The sequence below is a fragment of the Dipodomys spectabilis genome, unplaced genomic scaffold, assembly GCF_019054845.1.
Source record: "Dipodomys spectabilis isolate Male_0828 unplaced genomic scaffold, ASM1905484v1 ptg000019l, whole genome shotgun sequence".
Classification (NCBI taxonomy): Eukaryota; Metazoa; Chordata; class Mammalia; order Rodentia; family Heteromyidae; genus Dipodomys; species Dipodomys spectabilis.
This window is the reverse complement of record NW_024870696.1, coordinates 3,467,307-3,488,249: the sequence shown is the minus strand read 5'-3', so window position 1 is coordinate 3,488,249 and position 20,943 is coordinate 3,467,307.

The following is a 20,943-nucleotide window of genomic DNA, read 5'->3' as shown; positions in this document are numbered from 1 at the left end:
CGTGGAAATTCTATATTAAAAACTTGTTTGATACTAACCACAGCTTTGCTTAGAAACTAACAAAGTAATGCTAATTCGTATAAGACTGAGAAAAATGAGTCTCAGTACTCAGGAAGAAAGTTCCATTAATGTTATAATATGAAATAACAGATGTTTCATATTTAGTAATGTTTTCTGTTTGATAATTGGATAGTATTAAAATATAGAGGAGCAAAACAATGTCCTATTTTTATGTGGCAATATTAAAACTTAAGGCACAAAGGCACCATGGTAATTCTCCTCATATATTCAGAAAATTTAGCTGCAATAGGAGCAGCCGCTATCACTGAATCTCATCTACTTCTTATTTTGCTAGACTGATAACATATTTTGTCAGACACACATGAATACAATCACTAATAATATTATCAATTTCATCCAAAATATTCAATCTTTACTTAAACATTGAACATTCTATTTTAGCTACCTTATAATTTATTCTGTCCACATTTATAGGGATGGATATATTTTACTAAGATCATGTTTGATATCTTAGTTTCTTAGGTAAAAACAGCTTATTTTAAAATATACCATCTAAGAATGGATATCTCTTATTAGCGTATATATTAAAAAAAACTTTATATTTTCTATGCTCTTCAAATAATATTCCATGTGGAAATAGCAGCAAAAGAACTCCTTTTTTTCTCGTGATTGTTTTATCTGCTTAAAGAAAATTCTCCAGATTATTTGTCTCTCCTCTTATTCACAGATGAATATGCTAACTTTTGGAGCATGTAGTTAAGGGCAGATTTTTCTTTGTGTTTTACATACTGAGCATATATCTTCTAGTAAGCTGCACATTTTGTTCTTTTCAATAGCTTTCATGCATTGTTATTCCATTAGTACAAGGCTACCTATTGCTATGAATATCCCACAGAGAGAATATATCTTGATTTCTTGCCTGTGCTGAAAACTCTTTGTTTAGTACTTGTTCTGCCTTCTAATTCTGTTCTCTTCATGTCACTCTCTGTGTCCCACTCTAATTCAGGCTCAGCTATTCTTGTTCTTTCAGTTTCTAATCATTTGCTTTACTGTCTTTCAATTTTATGAATCTGAGCAAAACTTTGGTCTGGACTTTCACAAGTTTTGCCAGTAGGGTGATTTGAGATATAAAAATAGATTTTGATTTTTGTTGCCACCATTTACTTATTGTCGGACTCAAAGTTGTCTGCAATTTGTTCCACAATATTTGAGTGTTTTATTTAGAATAAAATTTATAAAATGTGTTTAACATAGAACTGTGGAAATACATGACATTTAGCAATATTTATTTGATAATGATGGGACATGTTGCCCCAAAATATACCTTGACATTGTGAAACAACAGAAGTGTGATGTCACTCATACTTTATCATTTTCTCTGGAAGCAGGTCATCTAATTTAGGAAGGCCTTGTTTGTAAACATTAGGGTAAATGCCCAAAAGTGGGATTGCTGGGTCATAGGGGAGCTCTATGTGGAGTCTTGGGGAACCTCCATATTACTTTCCAAACTGGTTGAACAAGTTTACACTCCCACCAACAATAAAGTAAGGTTCCCTTCTGTCCACATCCCCTCCAGCATCTGTTTTTATTAGAGTTCTTGATTTTTGCCATTCTAACTGGGATGAGGTGGTATCTCAATGTTATTTTGATTTGCATTTCTTTTATGGCAAGGGAGGTTGAGCATTTCTTCATGTGTCTATTCTTTCCTCTTAAGAGAAGTTTCTCTTTAAATCTTTAGCCCACTTATTTATTGGGCAGTTGTTTCTTTGAGGATTTGTTGTTGGGGGATTTAATTTTTTGAGTTCCAAGTATTATTGCAGCATTATTTACTATAGCTAAGATATGGAACCAACCCAGATGCCCCTCAGTAGATGAATGGATCAAGAAAATGTAGTATATATACACAATGGAATTCTATGCCTCCATCAGAAAGAATGACATTGCCACATTTGTTAGGAAATGGAAAGACTTGAAAAAAATTATACTAAGTGAAGTAAGCCGGGCCCAAAGAAACATAGGTCCCATGGTTTCCCTTATTTGCAATATCTAGTATATGTCTTAGTCAAGCAGAAAAGGTCAGATAAGGTGATGTTAGGGAAATGAACCCTAAGATATGTATTCAAATGTTATTTTTCTTTCATGCGATTGTTTCTAACGCATTTATAAGATTATTTCTTTTTTGCTTTGTATGTCCCTCCCCCACAGTATAACCCCTGTTTTCACTGTATTTGATGTCAGTATAATTTGTGGAGGGGAAGGGGAAAAACAAGTCGTTTAAATCAGGATACAGGTGGACCCGTTGTAACAATAGAAGTACAAATTGTTGTGTATAAAACGAATTTTACAACTTTGCTGGGGAGAGGGCGGGAGGATTGGGGAGGATTGGGGAGGATGGGAAAGGATGGGAAAGGGAAAGAAAGGATGAGGCTACAATGCTTGATAAGAAATGTACTCATTATCTTGCCCATGTAATTGTAATATCTCTGTACAGTATTTTCACAATAAAAAATAAATAAAAATTTAAAAAAATAAAAATATACTGTATTTTAAAAAAATAATAATTTAGGAAGGCCATTATTTCTCTCATTCTTTCTCCCACATAGATAAGATGTATTGTATAGTACTTACCTTTATATGAAGTGAGAAAGGAACAACTTACTCCTGAAGACTGGAGGGCACATAGACAATTCAGCACACTCAAGACTTGCTAAGTTCTGTGTGGTTTACACTATGACATTTCACACCTTTATCCTTCAATCAGGTTTTTAGCATTGCACACCAACAATCAAACCTTGGCATAACAATCAGAAATCAAAAATTGCTTAAAATTACAGGGGATTACAAATCACGTCAGAATATGAGTCAGATACACCTTGATCACTGATATCTCTTCCATTGTTCTCTCCAAGTTTTCTCTTCCCATAACTCCCCTCAAGTTACATACTTCACTTTGTACATAATATACATTGAACCTAGTGAATTCATTTTCTCACCTTTCCTTCCTCCATTCGTGTGCCACCCTTACTTGACATCTCCATCCAGATTGTCAGCTTTTAGTTTACATTTCTGTCCAGGTTTTTACATTGGAATCCGATTTTCACACTGGTTACAATCGTTAAAATGGAAGGTCAACTTGTTATTGAACTTAATGGCATACCACTAGCCCACATATGAGTACGGCTGAGTCCCAAAGTCAAATTGGAGAAACTAACTTCCTCCTAATCATGAAATATTATACTAGCACAAGATTGGAGTGACAAATGAGAGATAACTTCTCCTGAAACAAGAAGGAGGTCTCTATATCACTAAACAAAGTTCAAATGATTAGCATTCATCAAATCTTTCTTTCCATGCATTTACTTTCACTTACTTTGGTGCCTGTGGACAATAGAAAGATTCTTAGAAGTGTTTGGTCAATAATTTCATTTGATGAATGTAGAAACTGATGTTCCAGAGCATTTAAGTACTTTTTCAATGTGCATGATAAATCATTGATAACTGACATGGAGGTATTTGACTTGACACTGCAGAATTCAATGCCACATTTACTTTTTCATGCTATTCATGCTCACTTCCAATATTCTAATGCATTTCTACTAGACAGAAAATGAATAATGATCTCAAAAGGACTTCACAGAAGTTCTACTCAACAAGTTTAAAGAGTTTAACAGAGAAATTCTTAGAAGAGATAAGAGAAGTTTGAAAGAATCCATAAGAAGTATTTAACAATGTCAGGGTTGAAGGTACAAAAAAAAAGGATTGTAGAATATAGAAGAGCTGATGCCTAAGAAGAGGATCTGTAGTCTTAGAAAAACAGCAAGCCTGAGAACATCTAAAAAAATGAATCCTTACCGTGAAAAATGAAAGTTGGAGTAATTATTTCAAACATGTTTTTCCTCTTCCTGCCCTTCTATGTCCTTTAAGGGCCTCCCACTGGCTGAGCACAACTGAGACCCAGCATGTAAGGTCTGGGAAGCAGTTGGAGATGTCAGTCTTTAAATTCAGAACAAGGGAGATATTCAGAAAAAGGAGATATAGAGCTAGAAAATAACCAGTACAGTCTCCATATTCACTCATTCAGGGTTCAGAATATAAATCATAAATTCTTTTATGTGTTTCTTGAACTTCTACTGCTGGGTTGCTATTGTTTGATCTTAGATGATGTATGTTTGCAAACAGACTTTTACTTGCAAACATTTGTAAAAAAAAAAAAAAAAAAGAGAGACCTACTTTAAACCAGATTCTCGATGTGCAAAAACACTTTTGTAAGGAGGATGAATAAAGAGATCCCTTTTATCCTATGAGTAGGTGCTTTAATTCATTAGGGAGACTAAGTAAGTAAGTTGATTAGTTTCAAAGAGACCCTCATGGTTATAGGCATGAACATTTATCTTTTGAAGATAGTGATTTGGATCTCACTCTATAAGCTGAAATCTATACAAGTATTCATCAAAAGATTAACCTAAATACTAATACAGAAAGAACATGCATTTTTTAGGCATTTCTCCATGTGAAATCAATTCCAGCTGGTTAATACTCCAGGAGAGTGATCACATGAATAGCATTCCAAGTAATTTACCATGTGCTAAGAATGTTTTATAAATAATTGTCAGTAATAAAATTAGTACACGTTAAATATTTCACTATAGCTTAGTAAGCCCTAATGCTAGTGTAACTGGCATCATAATAAATACAGATTTATCCTCTCAAGTTTTTGAATTCCATCTTTTGTTAGATCCCACCTAGGATGTGCCCATTCTTTTGTGCCTGATTTTACTTAACATTATGATCTTCATTTCCATCTATATGATGATAACTGACAAGTATCTATTTACTATATGAGTGAAAAGTTCCATTATGTATATGCACAACATTTTTGTGACTCGTTCATTAGGTGGGGGTTATCTGTGTATAGAATTGTGACTCATGTTATAATAAATGTTTCTTTGACATACTAGATATGCCAAGAAGTGATTAATGGATCATAAAATATAGAAGAATGTTAAAGTTTTATTACTTTATTTTTTTTTGTTGATCCTAGAGCTTGAGTATGGGGTACGGGCAATGCTCCTGAGCTTTTTGGCTCAAGGCTATAGCACTTTACAACTTGAATTACAACTCTACTTTCAGTTTTGTTTTTTGTTTTTCTTTTGGTAGTTAGTTAGTGATAAGAGTTTCACTAGTTAAATGATTTTTCCCCTTCCCCTCCATAAATTATACCAACATCAAAAACAGTGAAAGTATGGGTTATACTGTGGGGAAAGGACAAACAAAGCAACATAGACATCATCTTATAAATATGATAGAAACAGTTGCATGAAAGGAAAAAAAAAACATTTGAATACTTATCTTGGGGTTCAAAAACAAATTGTTTAACTAGGGATACAGGTGGACCCATTGCAACAATGAGATGTACAAGTTGTTATGTCGAAAAACAAACTTACAAACTTTGGTGGGGGGGTGGGGGGGAGAGGATCGGGTAGGGGGATGGGAGGAGTATGGGAAGGGATGGGAAGGGGAAACAAAGAGGAGGCAACAATGCTTGATAAGAAATGTACTCGTTATTTTGCCCATGTAATTGTAACTCCTCTGTACGGTATTCTCACAATAAAAAAGAAAAAGAAAAAAGAAAACAAAAAGATGCACTGAATTCATAAAAAAAAAAAAAAGAGTTTCACTGACTTCCCATCCTTGGTTAGCTTTGAACTGCAATCAAAGCTCAGCCTTCTTAGTACCTATCTTTACAGTGCCCAGTTTGTGTTTTTAATTTTTGAAGGAACCTCCTTATTCTTTTCCATTATGATCATGACAATTTATACTCGCTCGAAAAGTGCTTGACAGTTCCCTGATTCCATGTCTTCCTCAACAATTTTTATATATCATCTTGTTTTGACATATGTCATTCTAATTGGAATAAGATGGTCTGACATTGTGGTTTTGATTTGTATTTCCCTGATACCTAATTATTCTTAGTACTTTCTCAAATAACTAGTGGTTAGTCGTATAAATTGTTATCAGGAAGGTCCTTTCAGGTGTTAGGCTCACTTTGAATTTATGTTTCCTGAGCTTTGTTAAGCCATTGACTTTTGTTTATCTGTTTTAGATAGTAACCCCTTATCACATACACAGTTTGTAAACATATTGCCCATTCTGTAATTCTTTCTTATTTATATCATTTCCTATACATACATAATTATAGAAGGGATTTACTGAATTGGCTTACATGATCAGAGGGTGAATAATCTTATAACATCTATCTGCAGTTTGAAGGACCAGGGAAATCATAGCTGCTCAGTTCAAGATGCTAGGAGACACAGAAGAGGGGCATATTTGAGTCACTGGTATGTCAGTATTTGAAAGCTGATGATTCTGCAAGGTGAAGTTTATGGGAAATGGTAGCAGTGAATGTGCACCTGTTGAAGAAGAGAAACATGAAACAGAAAAGTAACCCTGCTTCTTTTCCTTTATTTTTCTTCTTTCTGAGACTCCCAATTACTGTACATTGTGGGTTTGTCCCTCCCTATTCACTGATTTTCCAGTCAGTTATCTTTAGAACAACCCTACAGACACATCCAGAGGTGTGCTTTAGACATTTTAGAGGCATCTCTCAATGCAGTCCATGTGACAAGTACAATGTATCATTTCAGTCTAGCTGTGAAGAAGCTTTCTAACTTGATTTGCTTACTTTTTTTTATTTGCTGTGGTTTTGCTATGCTATGAAGTTTTATTTAAAAATCTTTGTTTAGGACAAGGTAATGAAGTTTTACTCCAGTTTTGTTCTGGTAGTTTCACAGTTTACATCTTATACTTAAGTTTATAATCCAATAGTAATTGACTTTTAAGTGCACTTAGCAATAAGGGTATAATTTTATTCTTGTGCACTGGATCTCCAGTGTTACCAACATGAACTATTGAAGGTATTGTCCTTTCCCCAAGGTGTGTTCTTGACACCTTTATGGAAATCAGTTGGCTGTGTCATTTAGTATATTTGGGATTTCTCTTCCTTCCATTGGTCTTCATGACTCTTATTATACCAGTATCATACTCTTTATTATTATAACTATTTAGTATATTTTGAGGTTTTTGTATTGTGCTGCCTTCAACTTTTTTCTTTTAGTAAATATTGCTTTAGCTATTTTGAATCTCTTGAGGTTCCCTATAAACTTTAAGATAGTTGTATTTTTTCTATGTCTCTGAAAATACCATTGGTATTTTGAAAGAGATTGCACATAATCTCTAAATCACTTTGGTGATATGGAAACTTTTGTAACTTTGAATCTTCCAATTCCTGAGTGTGAGATATTTTTCTACTTATTTGAATATTCTTTAGTTTCCTTTATCTGTGATTTGTATCATTTATTAGAGAGATTTTTCACCTTATTGCTAAAATTTACTCCTAAAATTGTACCCATTGAAAAGCACCACTGTCTTAATTTATAATTCTGCTGGTTTGATATTAATGTATAGAAAATCAGCCATTTTTATACAGGGATTTTGTACTGTGCTACATAATTGTGTTTATTTTACAATTCTAACAGCGGATAGAATAGAGATTTCAACATATGAAACTGTCTTCAGAAAACAAGAGTCATGGAAAATGTTTATTCCAAAGTAGGTTTTTTACTTTCTATTTTCTTACCTAATTGTTGGGTCTGGGATTTTAAACTTGTGCTATATAAAAGTGCTACTAGTAGTAACACTTGTCTTATTCAAGATTTTAAAAAAGATTTCAGTATTTGCCATTCTGCATGATGTTACTTGTGTAGCTTGTCACATATTATCTTTACTACAATTGAGTGTATATAGGTCCTTTACAAAAATGTATATAGTTCCTTATTACAAAAATGTTGAAATATGAGATTCTGTCAAATACTCTCCCCACATCTATTAAATGATCGTAAGATTTTCATTCCTTGTTCTGTTGAGTCATGCTTACTGATTTCCATGTATTTTACCACTGCCATCTTCCTGGTTTGACCTAAGTTAATACTTCTTGGTTATAAATATTCTTTTTAATGTGCTGTTCTTGAATTTCTATGTGCTCTTGAATTTTAATGTATTAATTAATAGTATTTTGTTAATGATTTCTGCATCTATTTTGCTCAGGGTTATTGTCCTGAAGTTTTCATTATATGTCTTGCTTTCTTCTGTTTCTTTTTCTATGAAGGTAATAGTTATCAATTTTTCAATTTTTTGAAATAATTTAGACTAACTTTATAAATATTAGATAAAATTGTGAATTAAAGCTACTTCATTATTAATTATGAATATATCTATTAGCTATTAACTATGTATGTCCTTATGTTTTATAGGAGCATAAACACATATTTCTGTACTTGAATACATGTTCAATACCTTATTCATATATATAAATGTAAATACTCTTCATAATTTATACATGTAGTTATTCAGTACATAGTGAATGTATAAGCATATGTGTGTAATTTTTAGTGAATATGTTAACATTCTACAAATATGCACCTAAAGTATATATGTGTGTGTGTGTGTGTGTGTATACCACCAAGGCAAAATTTTAAATTATTATGTTTTACAGAGAAAATGTGTTCCTCATATTATATATAAAGAAATTGATGTTTCAAAATGTTGAATTGTTGATTACAGTTAATAGCTGAAGAAACCTTGACATGAAGTCCTTACCGCAGTTTGATTTCTTGCATTACATCACGCTTCTGGAAACTCTAGATGTCTTCAATTTTGTCCTTTTTAATTATTACAGACTTTCTCGTACAACTATATCACCTATTCACTACTATAACTCTATAATTCCTTCCTAGATTAAAAACTAAACACTTTGGTAAATATTCTGATAAACAAGAGTACTTTTCTCATGTACCACATCATAAGAATATTTTCTTTACAAGGACTGTATAAAATGAAACAATGTACATACAATATAATATACCAGTATTCCTTTAACATTATTAGTGCTATGACATTCAAATGCATCTTGTTCATTAGTCTGTAGAATGAAATGCAAAATATTATCTATCATTTCCTCCTGTTGAGTATGGCACGTTGCATTGATTTATAAACCTAAACCAAAACTGATCAAATCCATAATATTTTGAGCTATTAAATCAGATTCTTTGTAAAATGTGATAAAAAAAAAAAAGTGGAATGTAGGGGCTGGGAAGGTATCTCAGTGGTAGAGTGTTTGCCTTGCATGCATGAGGCTCTGGATTTGATTCCTCAGCACCACATAAGCAGAAAAAAAAGCCGGAAGTGACGCTGTGGCTTAAGTGGTAGAGCACTTGCCTTGAGCTGAAGAGCTGAGGGACAGAGCCCAGGCCCAGAGTTCAGGCCCCACGACCAGACTCAAAAAAAAAAAAAAGTGGAATGTAATATTTGATCTAAATTATTATGGTATTTTCCCACATATATAAAATATAGATAACTTTCATCATTACATTCAAAATTTTGTTCAATCTTAATGTGTTATTTGATAGTATTTTGTTAATGATTTCTTTTTAACCAGTACATCTTACTATATTCAATATATATTAAAACAATAATATAAGCAAAAAGGGTACACAATTAACATCTACACACACACACACACACACACACACACACACACACACACTAAGGATAGGAGCAAAATAAGCATTTTAAAAATCTCAATAATATTGTTTATTACAATCTTTAATTTCCCTCCCTCTTCTTTTAAAGTTGATATCGTTCTTATACATTTTTAACTAAGCAATAAATATTTTTAAATCACATTCATCAATGTTTATCATTAACTAATAGCAAGATCAGAACTGATGACATGTCTGTCTAACTTCAACAGTTATTTGTGGGACCCCAAATATTTCTTCACCAACTCTAACCAGAGTGTTTTCAATGACTTTTAATCTAAGTCTCCTAATTTGTCATAAAAATTAGGCTGACTCACTGCCCCTTAGAGACTATGATATAAAAGCCTATCCATCATAGTGTATCTAATTAAGAAACTAAGTTAAGAGGTGTTTGAACAAGATATTTGAAAATCTCAGGAGACCAGACAATTGAATTGGTATTTCAGACATATCAAATTAGTTAATGATTTGGGAATCTTTAGACGGCAAGAGTATGTAAATTAAAAAAGAATAATGAAATTCATTAGAGCCCCATACAGGGAGAGAGGAGGACCCTTTGCACCACTGCATGTAATTATAAGTACCTGTTTCATTCAGATAGAAGGACAGGAGGCTGGGGAAAATAAAGCAATTTGGACTGAATAATTCCTATATTGAACATAGATAATTACAATTATTTTTCTTTATATTTTTGAGGTATCTAACATATAATTGACAAGTCCATATTCGGTAACCAGTCTTGCTTTCCATTTTCTCTTCACCATATGAACCTGTAAGATAAGTGTCTTGCCATTCAAAATGACAATAGATATTGGATTTTTTTCTCATCAAATTTAACAAAGTATTTTGTTTATTCTGCCAACCTACTTTGAGGCTGAAAGGAAAAAAAGGATAAAACTCTCTGGCTTTATCCACAAGCATGGAATGAATTGAATATTAAACCTCACTTAATAAAGAGCTGGACTGGAATAGATATTTGAAATGTAAACAGACACATTTCTTGTTTCAAACTAGCATGTACTAATTTTTTTTCTGAACTAATGGGTGGAATCAATGATTCCTATTTTGTTAAATGAAATTAAACTTAAAAATATTTTATTTGAGCCAGGCACCAATGACTCACACCTGTAATCCTAACTACTCAGGAGACTGAGATCTGAGGATCATGGTTCAAAGCCAGCCTGGGCAGAAAAGTCTGTGAGAATCTTATCTCCAATAAACTGCTAGAAAACTAGAAGTGGTGCTATGGCTCAAGCAGTAGGGTGCTTGCCTTGAGCTGAAGTGCTGAAGAGCTCAAGCCTAGAGAGTTCAAGGCCCATGACAAATCTTTTATTTTTGATTCATTTCTTTGAACAGTCATAGTATTCATTTCCATGTATCATTTTAAAACATATAAACTCTAATAAGTTGTACATTTGTTTTGAAACTCCAATGCATGTACAATAAGCTCTTTTCTTCTCAGTTCTTCTTATATATAACTGCAAATATATTGGTTAAACTATTGATTTGAAACACTAGCTTTATAGTTGATAATACTTGCTAAGAATTGTAAATAGCACCCTTTACAGTTCCATGAGCTCTTCTTGAACACCAGTTAAAAAGACTTATGGACATTAATGTAGACACTGCAGTTATTATTATGTTCCATCCTAGTTAATAAAGCTTTGATTCTACCATTTTTCATTTTGCTCGTTGGTGGTATTAGCCAGTCATGGTAGTGCCACTTCCATAGCCAGATAATTGATTTTAGAAAAGGCCATCCAACTTATATCAGATAAATGGAGTGGGGACAAAAATAGGTAACATTGATTGACTATAGTCAAGATATAAAGTGAATTGAAACCTGTTTGTACAACTACTTAAAAATAACAATAAAATTATTCAGTGAGTCAGTGAATAATAGAATTCACTGATTACACACTTTGCACACACACACACACACACACGCACAAACACGCACAGAGTAAATAATAGAACTATTTGGTGTCTATTTAGGTTATACTTGCTCATTAAAAGGAAGGCTTAGGCCAATGATTCTATAATTCAGAAAGAAAATCTTTTCAATCCAGTAAATATTTGTGGAAACTTGTAACTCTGTTTTTCTTCACATAAACAGTGAAGGGATAATCAGCAGAGTTGAGAGCATCCCTCATCTAACAGAGTTTACTAATATCTAACTTACCATTAACTAATATTACTCAAGTTAGTTAATAAAGTTGAAGGTTTTACAATGCAAAACCCAGGATAATTCAGCCACATTAGCCCTAACAGATCTTTCTGGATCATGGCAATTTAAGTTTGTGATTTTGTTACATTTGATGTTTATGTTATTGTACACTCCTTGAACACCAGACCCAATGATAATGAACTGTACTCCAGATTTATTACATAGGACGCTTTTTTAACATTATCACAAAGAAACTAGTGACAAAGATATGGCCCTGTCCCTACACACAGTAGAATGAATTCTGACACATCTGAAGTATGATAAGTACAAGGTAAACTTTCAACATGTGTAAGGCTTCCTTTTAAAGTCAGTGAACTATAGTCTTAAAAACGTAACACTACTTTACTGGGAAACCCATAGATAATGGACAGGTTGTTAATTTCAGCTTCCTGAATTCCTTTACTAAAACTCTGTTACAAACTACAGTTATTTTCATTTCCTTTAGGTTGATGTGCTCCTGACTGCATAAGTATATTGACTTACAAATCTCTTCCTTCCTATAGCATAGTGAAAATGTATTTTAAAATAGAATACCACTTGAGCTACAGTGCCACTTCCAACATGGTACTTAATATAATATAATTATTTGCATTCAAAATAGCAAGAATGATATATTTTATAGTGTCAAATAAGATTCATCATTAATCAATTATCTTGTGAAAAGATACATTCAGCATCCAGATAACAATCAGGTGGTCTACCTTCCTTCCTTCCTTCCTTCCTTCCTTCCTTCCTTCCTTCCTTCCTTCCTTCCTTCCTTCCTTCCTTCCTTCCTTCCTTCCTACCTTTCCTTTATTTTTCTCTTTTCCTTTCTCTTTCTCTCTTTCTTGCTTGCTTTCTATCTTTCCTTCTTGCTTGCTTTCTATCTTTCCTTCTTCCTTCCTTTCTCCTTTCCTTCCTTTCTCTCTTCTTTCTTCCATTGGTCTTATCTAAGATGATTTTGACAAGTGGAACTACATAAAAATATATGCACAGCAAAGGACATAGTTAATAAACTAGAAAGACAGCCAAGCAACTGGGGAAAGATCTTTGCCAGCAATACATCAGAAAAAAAAATATATTAAGTGAGGTAAGCCAAGATCTAAGGGACAAAAGGCACATGTTCTTTCTGATAACATGAAAATTAGATCTAAAATTCACTGAGATATGATGTTATATAAGATACTAGATACCCACACACAATGAGACCAAAGGATGCTTTTAGATAAATAGGCATGATGCCCAAGGTCCCTTCATATTTATGCAAAGAAATATATATATACTGAAACAAACTCTAAGATACCGAAACAATAGACCTCCTTTTTTCCCTTTCTTTCTTATTTTTAGTTTTAAGATTTTGATGAGTCTGTCTTCCTTATGTTATGTATCATGCATTCTAGTGTATATGATTTGGAGGGTTGTGTAGAGGATCACAGCTGGAAGGAAAATGCGTGCAGAAGTGCAACTGGAGTGCTCATTGGACACTGATGAAAGTGAGCTATACTATGCAACTCATGGGTGGAAACAGGTGGGTGGGACTAGGAAAGAATGAGGGAACAGAAGACATTGTATCAAAGGAAAAGCACTCATTGCTTGACTCATGTATATCACCCTCTGTATATCACCTCTATAATAACAATAAAGCCAATTAATAAAAAAGAGTATGTTAACATGATTACAAAGAAATAAGATTAATAAAGAGAATTCAACAAAAGAGGTTACTTATATGAGAGAAAAACTGAACATAAAAACATAAAAAATAATTTCTATCTGTTTACTGTGATAAGAATGATGAAAATGTGTTTCAATACATTGTTGCTAAAATAGTATAAAATTAGAAGTGTAATTCTTTCTAGCCATTGCTTTTATACTCTCCTGCTTCTATTCAGGGTTTATTCGGAGACTTCAAAGACACTAACAATCTCTCTGTCTCTGCTTCTGTCTGTATCTCTGTCTCTCTCACTTTCATTCTTGCCTTTTGGTAGGTTGGCCATTAACCAAATATGTAATATAATATATATAATATGAATATATAATATCAGCTTTCCTCATTCTTTTTTTTTGGTTGGTCATGGGGCTTGAACTCTAGGCCTAGGTGCTGCCCCTGAGCTCTTCAGATCCAGGCTAGCACTCTACCACTTGAGTCACAGCGCCATTTCCAGTTTTCTGGTGGTTTATTGGAGATAAGAGGCTCACAGACTTTCTTGCCTGGCCTGGCTTTGAACCATGATGCTCAGAATTCTTCTCAGCCTTCTGAGTAGCTAGGATGATAAGCTTGAGCCACCAGTGTCCAGCATTTCTCCTTTTTATGATCAGAAAAAAATGATATCTTCTCTTTCATGATAGCAATACTCAAAATTACATGATATATTCATGTGTTTGTTTCTTTATAAATTATAGGTGCCAAAGTACTAACTAAAACCAAAATAAATTGGAATATCAGATGGAACATTGCCCAGGGTAGACACTTTTTAATGACCCTTGGTGAAGGAACCACACTCTAGAGAACAGTCATCATAATATGCTCTTATTGGCTGCTGGTATTTTTCCGCTGCTGTTGTCTCTGATGCTTGCGCTGATACACGAGCATCTTTTCTAAAAACAGGTATGTTACTGGAAAAAATAGAGTGCAGTGCCAGCTTTCTGGAGAGAGGGTCCTTATTGATTCTGTCACTTGACTCACATCATTAATTCTGGCCGGAGGCAAAGAAAGAACCCCATCCGAAGGTAGATAATTTGAAATGTCGAAGTGTAACACATTCCCAGTCATAATTTAGAATCAGAAAGCACAGCGGCTAAAGCTCACTATCAAGTATATTATTTGATATTTCCTTGTACTGTCTGCTTTTCCTGGAGTGAGTAATACACTGGGTCCACATAAGGGAAAAGAAAAGAACAATTTCCACTGAATTACAATATTCAGAGAATGCTAAAGCCAGGAGCAATGACAGCACAATTCTGCAGACTGCTCAAAAAGAGAAATAAGTAAAGGCAAGGCGATGAATAAATTTAATAGTAGTTGCTGGTTAACATAATTGTGTTGATTTGTGTAATCTACTGAGTGTTCCCATAACTTGGAAAATTACCATGAGACCTTAGTTTCACCCATAGAAAAAAGCTTTAGAATTCCCATAATTCCTAACCAAAGGCAAGAGGTATGCATCCCTCACTTTGCCAATGAGACATATGGAACTTTGGTTTGTTTTGGGTAGTTGGTAAGCAGTACTTTGTGAGACAGCTTCTATGTTGTTTGTATACATAAGAGAAGACGTGAAACATTTCATGGTAGTGTGACTACCTTGACAGGAGGAAATGAACTTGGTTCAAGTATCAGTGCTGGAAATGGTTTCATAAAGGTTAATATTATTCATTTTGTAGGTGATAATGAGAAAGGTGACTACTGTTCTTGTTTTTTTTTTTTTTTTTCCCCAGAGCACAGTGCTCTGGGAACACTGAGAATAGTTCTCATGGTGAAGATACTCAAGTTTTCTTTGATTACATTTGTATCAATTGTACATTTGATATTCCAGTTTTTCATAACTAGACAGTGAGTTTTCTTGTTGAAATGAGATTGTAATGCATATAAGTAGGATAAGGCATATGTAAGCAAAACACAAATCACTCAAGAAAAACATAAATAAATACATATTCTCCATTGGCTTGGGTAAAATACTATTGGAAATAAGACTAGCATCATGAAATCGTTCAGGTAATTTACATAAGGGCATGGTGTTAGTTTGTGCCTTAAATTTTGCAGGGAGTCTGAAAGAATATATTCAAAATCCTAAATGCTCAGATCAAAGTATAATCTCCAAACCGTGATTTTGTATAAGTATGCTAAGAGTTGCTAATATATTTCCTGTCATATAGTTAAGACAGGAAAACAATAAAGGTAATAAATATTTCTCTAAACCGGTGACAGAGGCTCACGGCTGTAATCTTAGCCACTCAGGAGACTGAGATCTGAAGATCACACTTCAAAGCCAGCCTGGCCAGTAAAGACTGTGAGACTCTTATCTCCAATAAACGACTAGAAAACCGAAAGTGGCACTGTGGCTCAGTGGTAGTGCACTTGCCTTGAGCTGAAGAGTGCAGGGACAGCGCCCAGGCCCAGAGTTTAAGCCCTACAACCCATAAAATAAATAAATAAATAAATAAATAAATAAAATGTTTCTCTATTACATGATTTGAATGTATTTTCTTCATGTCAGGTTTCTTTTCTTTATGGTTTTTAATTTGATTTTTTGTTTTTTTGTTTTTTTATTTTATTTTATTTTATTTTATTTGAGAACATACTGTACAGAGGGGTTACAATTACATGGGCAGGATAATGCATACATTTCTTACCAAGCATTGCAGCCTCCTCCTTTGTTTACCCTTCACCTCCCTTCCCAGCCTCCCACCTCCCCCGCACTCAATCATACTCCCCCTCCCCCCACCCCATCGACATTGTAAAGCTGGTTTTGACATGGCATTTTGTACTTCTCATTATTGCAACAGGTCCACCTGAATCCTTAAATGACTTGTTTGTCCCTGTCTCCTCCACATGTTATACTGACATCAAATATAGTGAAAGCGGGGGTTAAACTGTGGGGGAGGGACATACAAAGCAACAAAGAAATAATCTTATAAATGCGTTAGAAACACATGGATGAAAGAAACAAAAACATTAAAATACATATTTGAGGGTTCGTTTTCCTAACATCACATTCTCTGACTTTTTCCGCTTGACACATACCTATACTAGATATTGCAAATAAGGGAAACCATGGGACCTATGTTTCTTTGGGCCTGGCTTACTTCACTTAATATAATTTTTTCCAAGCCTTTCCATTTCCTAACAAATGGGGAAATGTCATTCTTTCTGATGGAGGCATAGAATTCCATTGTGTATATATACCACATTTTCTTGATCCATTCATCTACTGAGGGGCATCTGGGTTGGTTCCATACCTTAGATATGGTAAATAATGCTGCAATAAACATAGTTGTGCTGGTAGCTTTAGTGTGGTCTTGTTTGTAAACATTAGGGTAAATGCCCAAAAGTGGGATTGCTGGGTCATAGGGGAGCTCTATGTGAAGTCTTTTGAGGAACCTCCATACTGCTTTCCAAAGTGGTTGAACAAGTTTACATTCCCACCAACAATGAAGTAAGGTTCCTTTCTGTCCACATCCCCTCCAGCATCTGTTGTTGTTAGAGTTCTTGATTTTTGCTGTTCTAACTGGAGTAAGGTGATATCTCAATGTTGTTTTGACTTGCATTTCTTTTATGGCTAGGGATGGTGAACATTTCTTCATGTGTCTATTGGCCATCTTTCTTTCTTCTTCAGAGAAGCTTCTCTTTAAGTCTTTCGCCCACTTACTTATTGGGCAGTTGTTTCTTTGAGGATTTGTTGTTGAGGGGTTTAATTTTTTGAGTTCCAAGTATATTTTAGATATGAGACCCTTGTCCGTTGTATGGCTAGTAAAGATCTTCTCCCAATCCTTGGGCTTTCTATTGATCTTGCTAGCTATGTCATTTGCCCTGCAGAAGCTCTGCAACTTTAGGCAATCCCATTTGTCCAACCTTTCTTTGGTTTGTTGTGTTTCCGGGTCTCTATTCAGAAAATTTCGGCCTGAGCCAAGGAGACCCAGGGTTTCTCCTATTCCATCCTGTAATGTTTTCAGAGTGTCTGCTTTGAGTTCAAGGTCTTTGATCCATTTGGAGTTGATTCTGGTGCAGGGTGATATATAAGGATCTAGCTTTAGTTTTCTACATGTAGTTAACCAATTTTGCCAGCACCATTTACTGAAGAGGCTGTCTGTCTTCCATTCTATTGTTTTAGCTCCCTTATCGAAGATTAGATGGCTATAGGTCTGTAGGTTCATTTCTGGGTTTTCAATTCTATTCCATTGGTCCTGAGGTCTGTTCTTATGCCAATACCAAGCTGTTTTGATTACTATGGTTTTATAGTAGAGTTTGAAATTTGGTATTGATATTCCTCCAGCAGTGTTCTTTCCGTTGAGGAGCGTTTTTGCTATTCGGGGTCTTTTATTGTTCCATATGAATTTTTGGATTGCCTCTTCTATTTCCTTGAAGAATGAAGGTGGAATTTTGATAGGTATTGCGTTGAATTTGTAGATAGCCTTGGGAAGTATTGCCATTTTCACGATGTTAATCTTTCCAATCCAGGAGCATGGGAGGTTTTGCCATTTTTTAAGTTCTGTGTTGATTTCCTTTTTCAAGATTTTAAAGTTTTCATCATAGAGGTCCTTCACTTCTTTAGTTAAGTTAATTCCTAGGTATTTTATTTTTTGTGGGGCTATTACAAATGGAGTTGCTTTCCTAATTTCAGCCACACTTTTCTCATTGTTGGCATACAGAAAAGACATTGATTTTTGGAGGTTAATTTATAACCTGCTACTTTGCCAAAGTTTTGAATCAGCTTGAGTAATTTGGGAGTGGAGTCTATGGGATTCTTTAAATACAAGATCATGTCATCTGCAAAGAGGGAGAGTTTTATTTCTTCTTTCCCTATTTGGATCCGCTTTATGTCTGCATCTTGTCTTATTGCTGTAGCTAGGCATTTTAATACTAGATTGAAGAGAAGTGGAGAGAGTGGGCATCCTTGTCTTGTTCCTGAGTTAAGAGGAAATGGCTTTAGTTTTTCACCATTGAGTATAATGCTGGCTGTAGGTTTGTCATATACAGCCTTTATTGTATTGAGGAATGTTCCATGGATTCCTAATTTTTCCAAAACCTTCATCAGGAAGGGGTGTTGGATCTTGTCAAATGCTTTTTCTGCGTCTATTGAGATAACCATGTGGTTCTTATTCTTGCTCCTGTTGATGTGATGAATAATACTAATTGATTTGCGTATATTGAACCAGCTTTGCATCCCTGAAATGAATCCTGTTTGATCGTGGTTATGATTTTTTAGATGAATTGTTGAAGTCGGTTGGCCAAAATTTTGTTGAGAAGTTTTGCATCAATATTCATCAAAGAAATGGGTCTATAGTTCTCTTTCTTTGATGAGTCCCTGCCTGGTTTTGGGATGAGGGTTATGATGGCTTCATAGAATGTGTTCGGTAGTGAGCTTACTCTTTCAATTTCATTGAAGAGTTGGAGGAGAATTGGTGTGAGCTCTGCTTTGAAGGCCTTGTAAAATTCCGCTGTAAAACCATCTGGTCCTGGACTTTTCTTAGCTGGGAGGTCTCTTATTGCTGTTTCTATTTCAATGCTTGATATGGGCCTGTTAAGATAGTTTAACTCATCTTGGTTTAGTTTTGGCATGTCAATATTTGCTAGGAAGAGGTCCATTTCTGTCAAGTTCTCAAACTTTTTAGCATAAAGTTTTGAGAAGTATTCCCTTATAATGTTCTGAATCTTGGTTGTTTCCGTGGTGATGTTTCCATTCTCATCTCTGAGTTTATTAATTTGGGTGTGTTCTCTTCTTTTTCTGATAAGATTTGCTAAGGGTCTGTCAATTTTGTTAAGTTTTTCGAAGAACCACTCTTTGTTTTGTTGATTTTTTCTATAGTTTTTTTGGATTCTAATTCATTTAATTCTGATTTAATTTTGATTATTTCTTTCTGTCTACTGGATTGGGGTTCATCTTGCTGCTCTTTTTCAAGGAGGTTTAGATGTGTCATTAAATTGTTAGTTTCAGATCTCTCCAATTTGTTGATGTTGGAGCTCAGAGCTATAAACGTTCCTCTGAGTACTGCCTTTGCTGTGTCCCAGAGGAGCTGGTAATTTGTGTGTTCATTTTTGTTGAATAGCATGAACATTTGAATTTCCTTTCTAATCTCTTCCATGACCCACTCATGATTCAGCAGTGTGTTGTTCAGCCTCCATGTGATACCGGACTTTCTTTGGTGCCTTTTGGTGTTGAGTTCTAATTTTATTCCCTTGTGGTCAGAGAGAATGCAAGGTACAACTTCAATGTTTCTGAATTTAGACAAGTTTGCTTTGTGGCCTAAAATGTGGTCTATTTTAGAAAACGTTCCATGTGCTGCTGAGAAAAACGTGTATTCTGATGCTGCTGGGTGAAATGTTCGGTAGATGTCTGTTAAGTCTAGTTGATCTATGCAGCTGTTTAGATCTGCTGTTTCTCTGTTGAGTTTTTGCCGAGTTGATCTATCTAGTGGGGAGAGTGGTGTGTTAAACTCCCCAACAATTAATGTCTTTGGATCTATATGGGATTTGAGGGAAAGTAGTGTTTCTTTGATAAATTTGGGTGCTCCATTGTTTGGCGAATAGCTATTTAGAATTGTAATATCCTCCTGAAGGAGAGATCCTTTAATTAGTATGTAGCGACCTTCTTTATCTCTTCTCACGAATTTTAATTTGAAGTCTATTTTATCTGATATTAGGATTGCAACTCCCGCCTGTTTATGTGGGCCGTTTGCTTGGTAGATTTTGTTCCAGCCTTTAACATTGAAAATGTGTTTGTTTTTACGGGCAAGATGTGACTCCTGCAGGCAGCAGATAGAAGGGTCTTGTTTTTTAATCCAACTAGACAGTCTATGTCGCTTAATTGGAGAGTTCAGTCCGTTAACATTAAGAGATAGGACTGAGAGGTATTTGGGAGTTCCTGCCATGTTATCTACCCTCTTGGGGGCTGCAAAAACTGGGTTCTTCCTATGGTTCTTGGATTCTCAGTTTGGGTGCAGTTTCTTGGCCTTTATTGCGGTCTTGTTGGTTTTCTATGTGTAGGACATCTTTAAGAATCTTTTGTAGGGCTGGTTTGGTGGAGATGTATTGTTTCAATTTTTCTTTGCTATGGAAGGTTTTTATTTGGCCTTCGGTTATGAAGGAGAGTTTAGCTGGGTACAGTATTCTTGGTTGATAGTTGTTTGTTTTTAGGGCATGGCATACATCGTTCCAGGCTCTTCTTGCTTTGATTGTCTCTGCTGAGAAATCTGAGGTGATTCTAATTGGTTTCCCTTTATAGGTGATTACCCTTTTCTCCTTGACAGCTTTAAGGATCTTTTCCTTGTTCTGAGTTGATCCTGTGTGGATTATAATGTGGCGGTGGGATGTCCTATTCTGGTCTGGTCTATTTGGGGTTCTAAAGGCTTCTTGTATCTGGACAGGCCTATCTTTATGCATGTTTGGGAAGTTCTCTGCTAGGA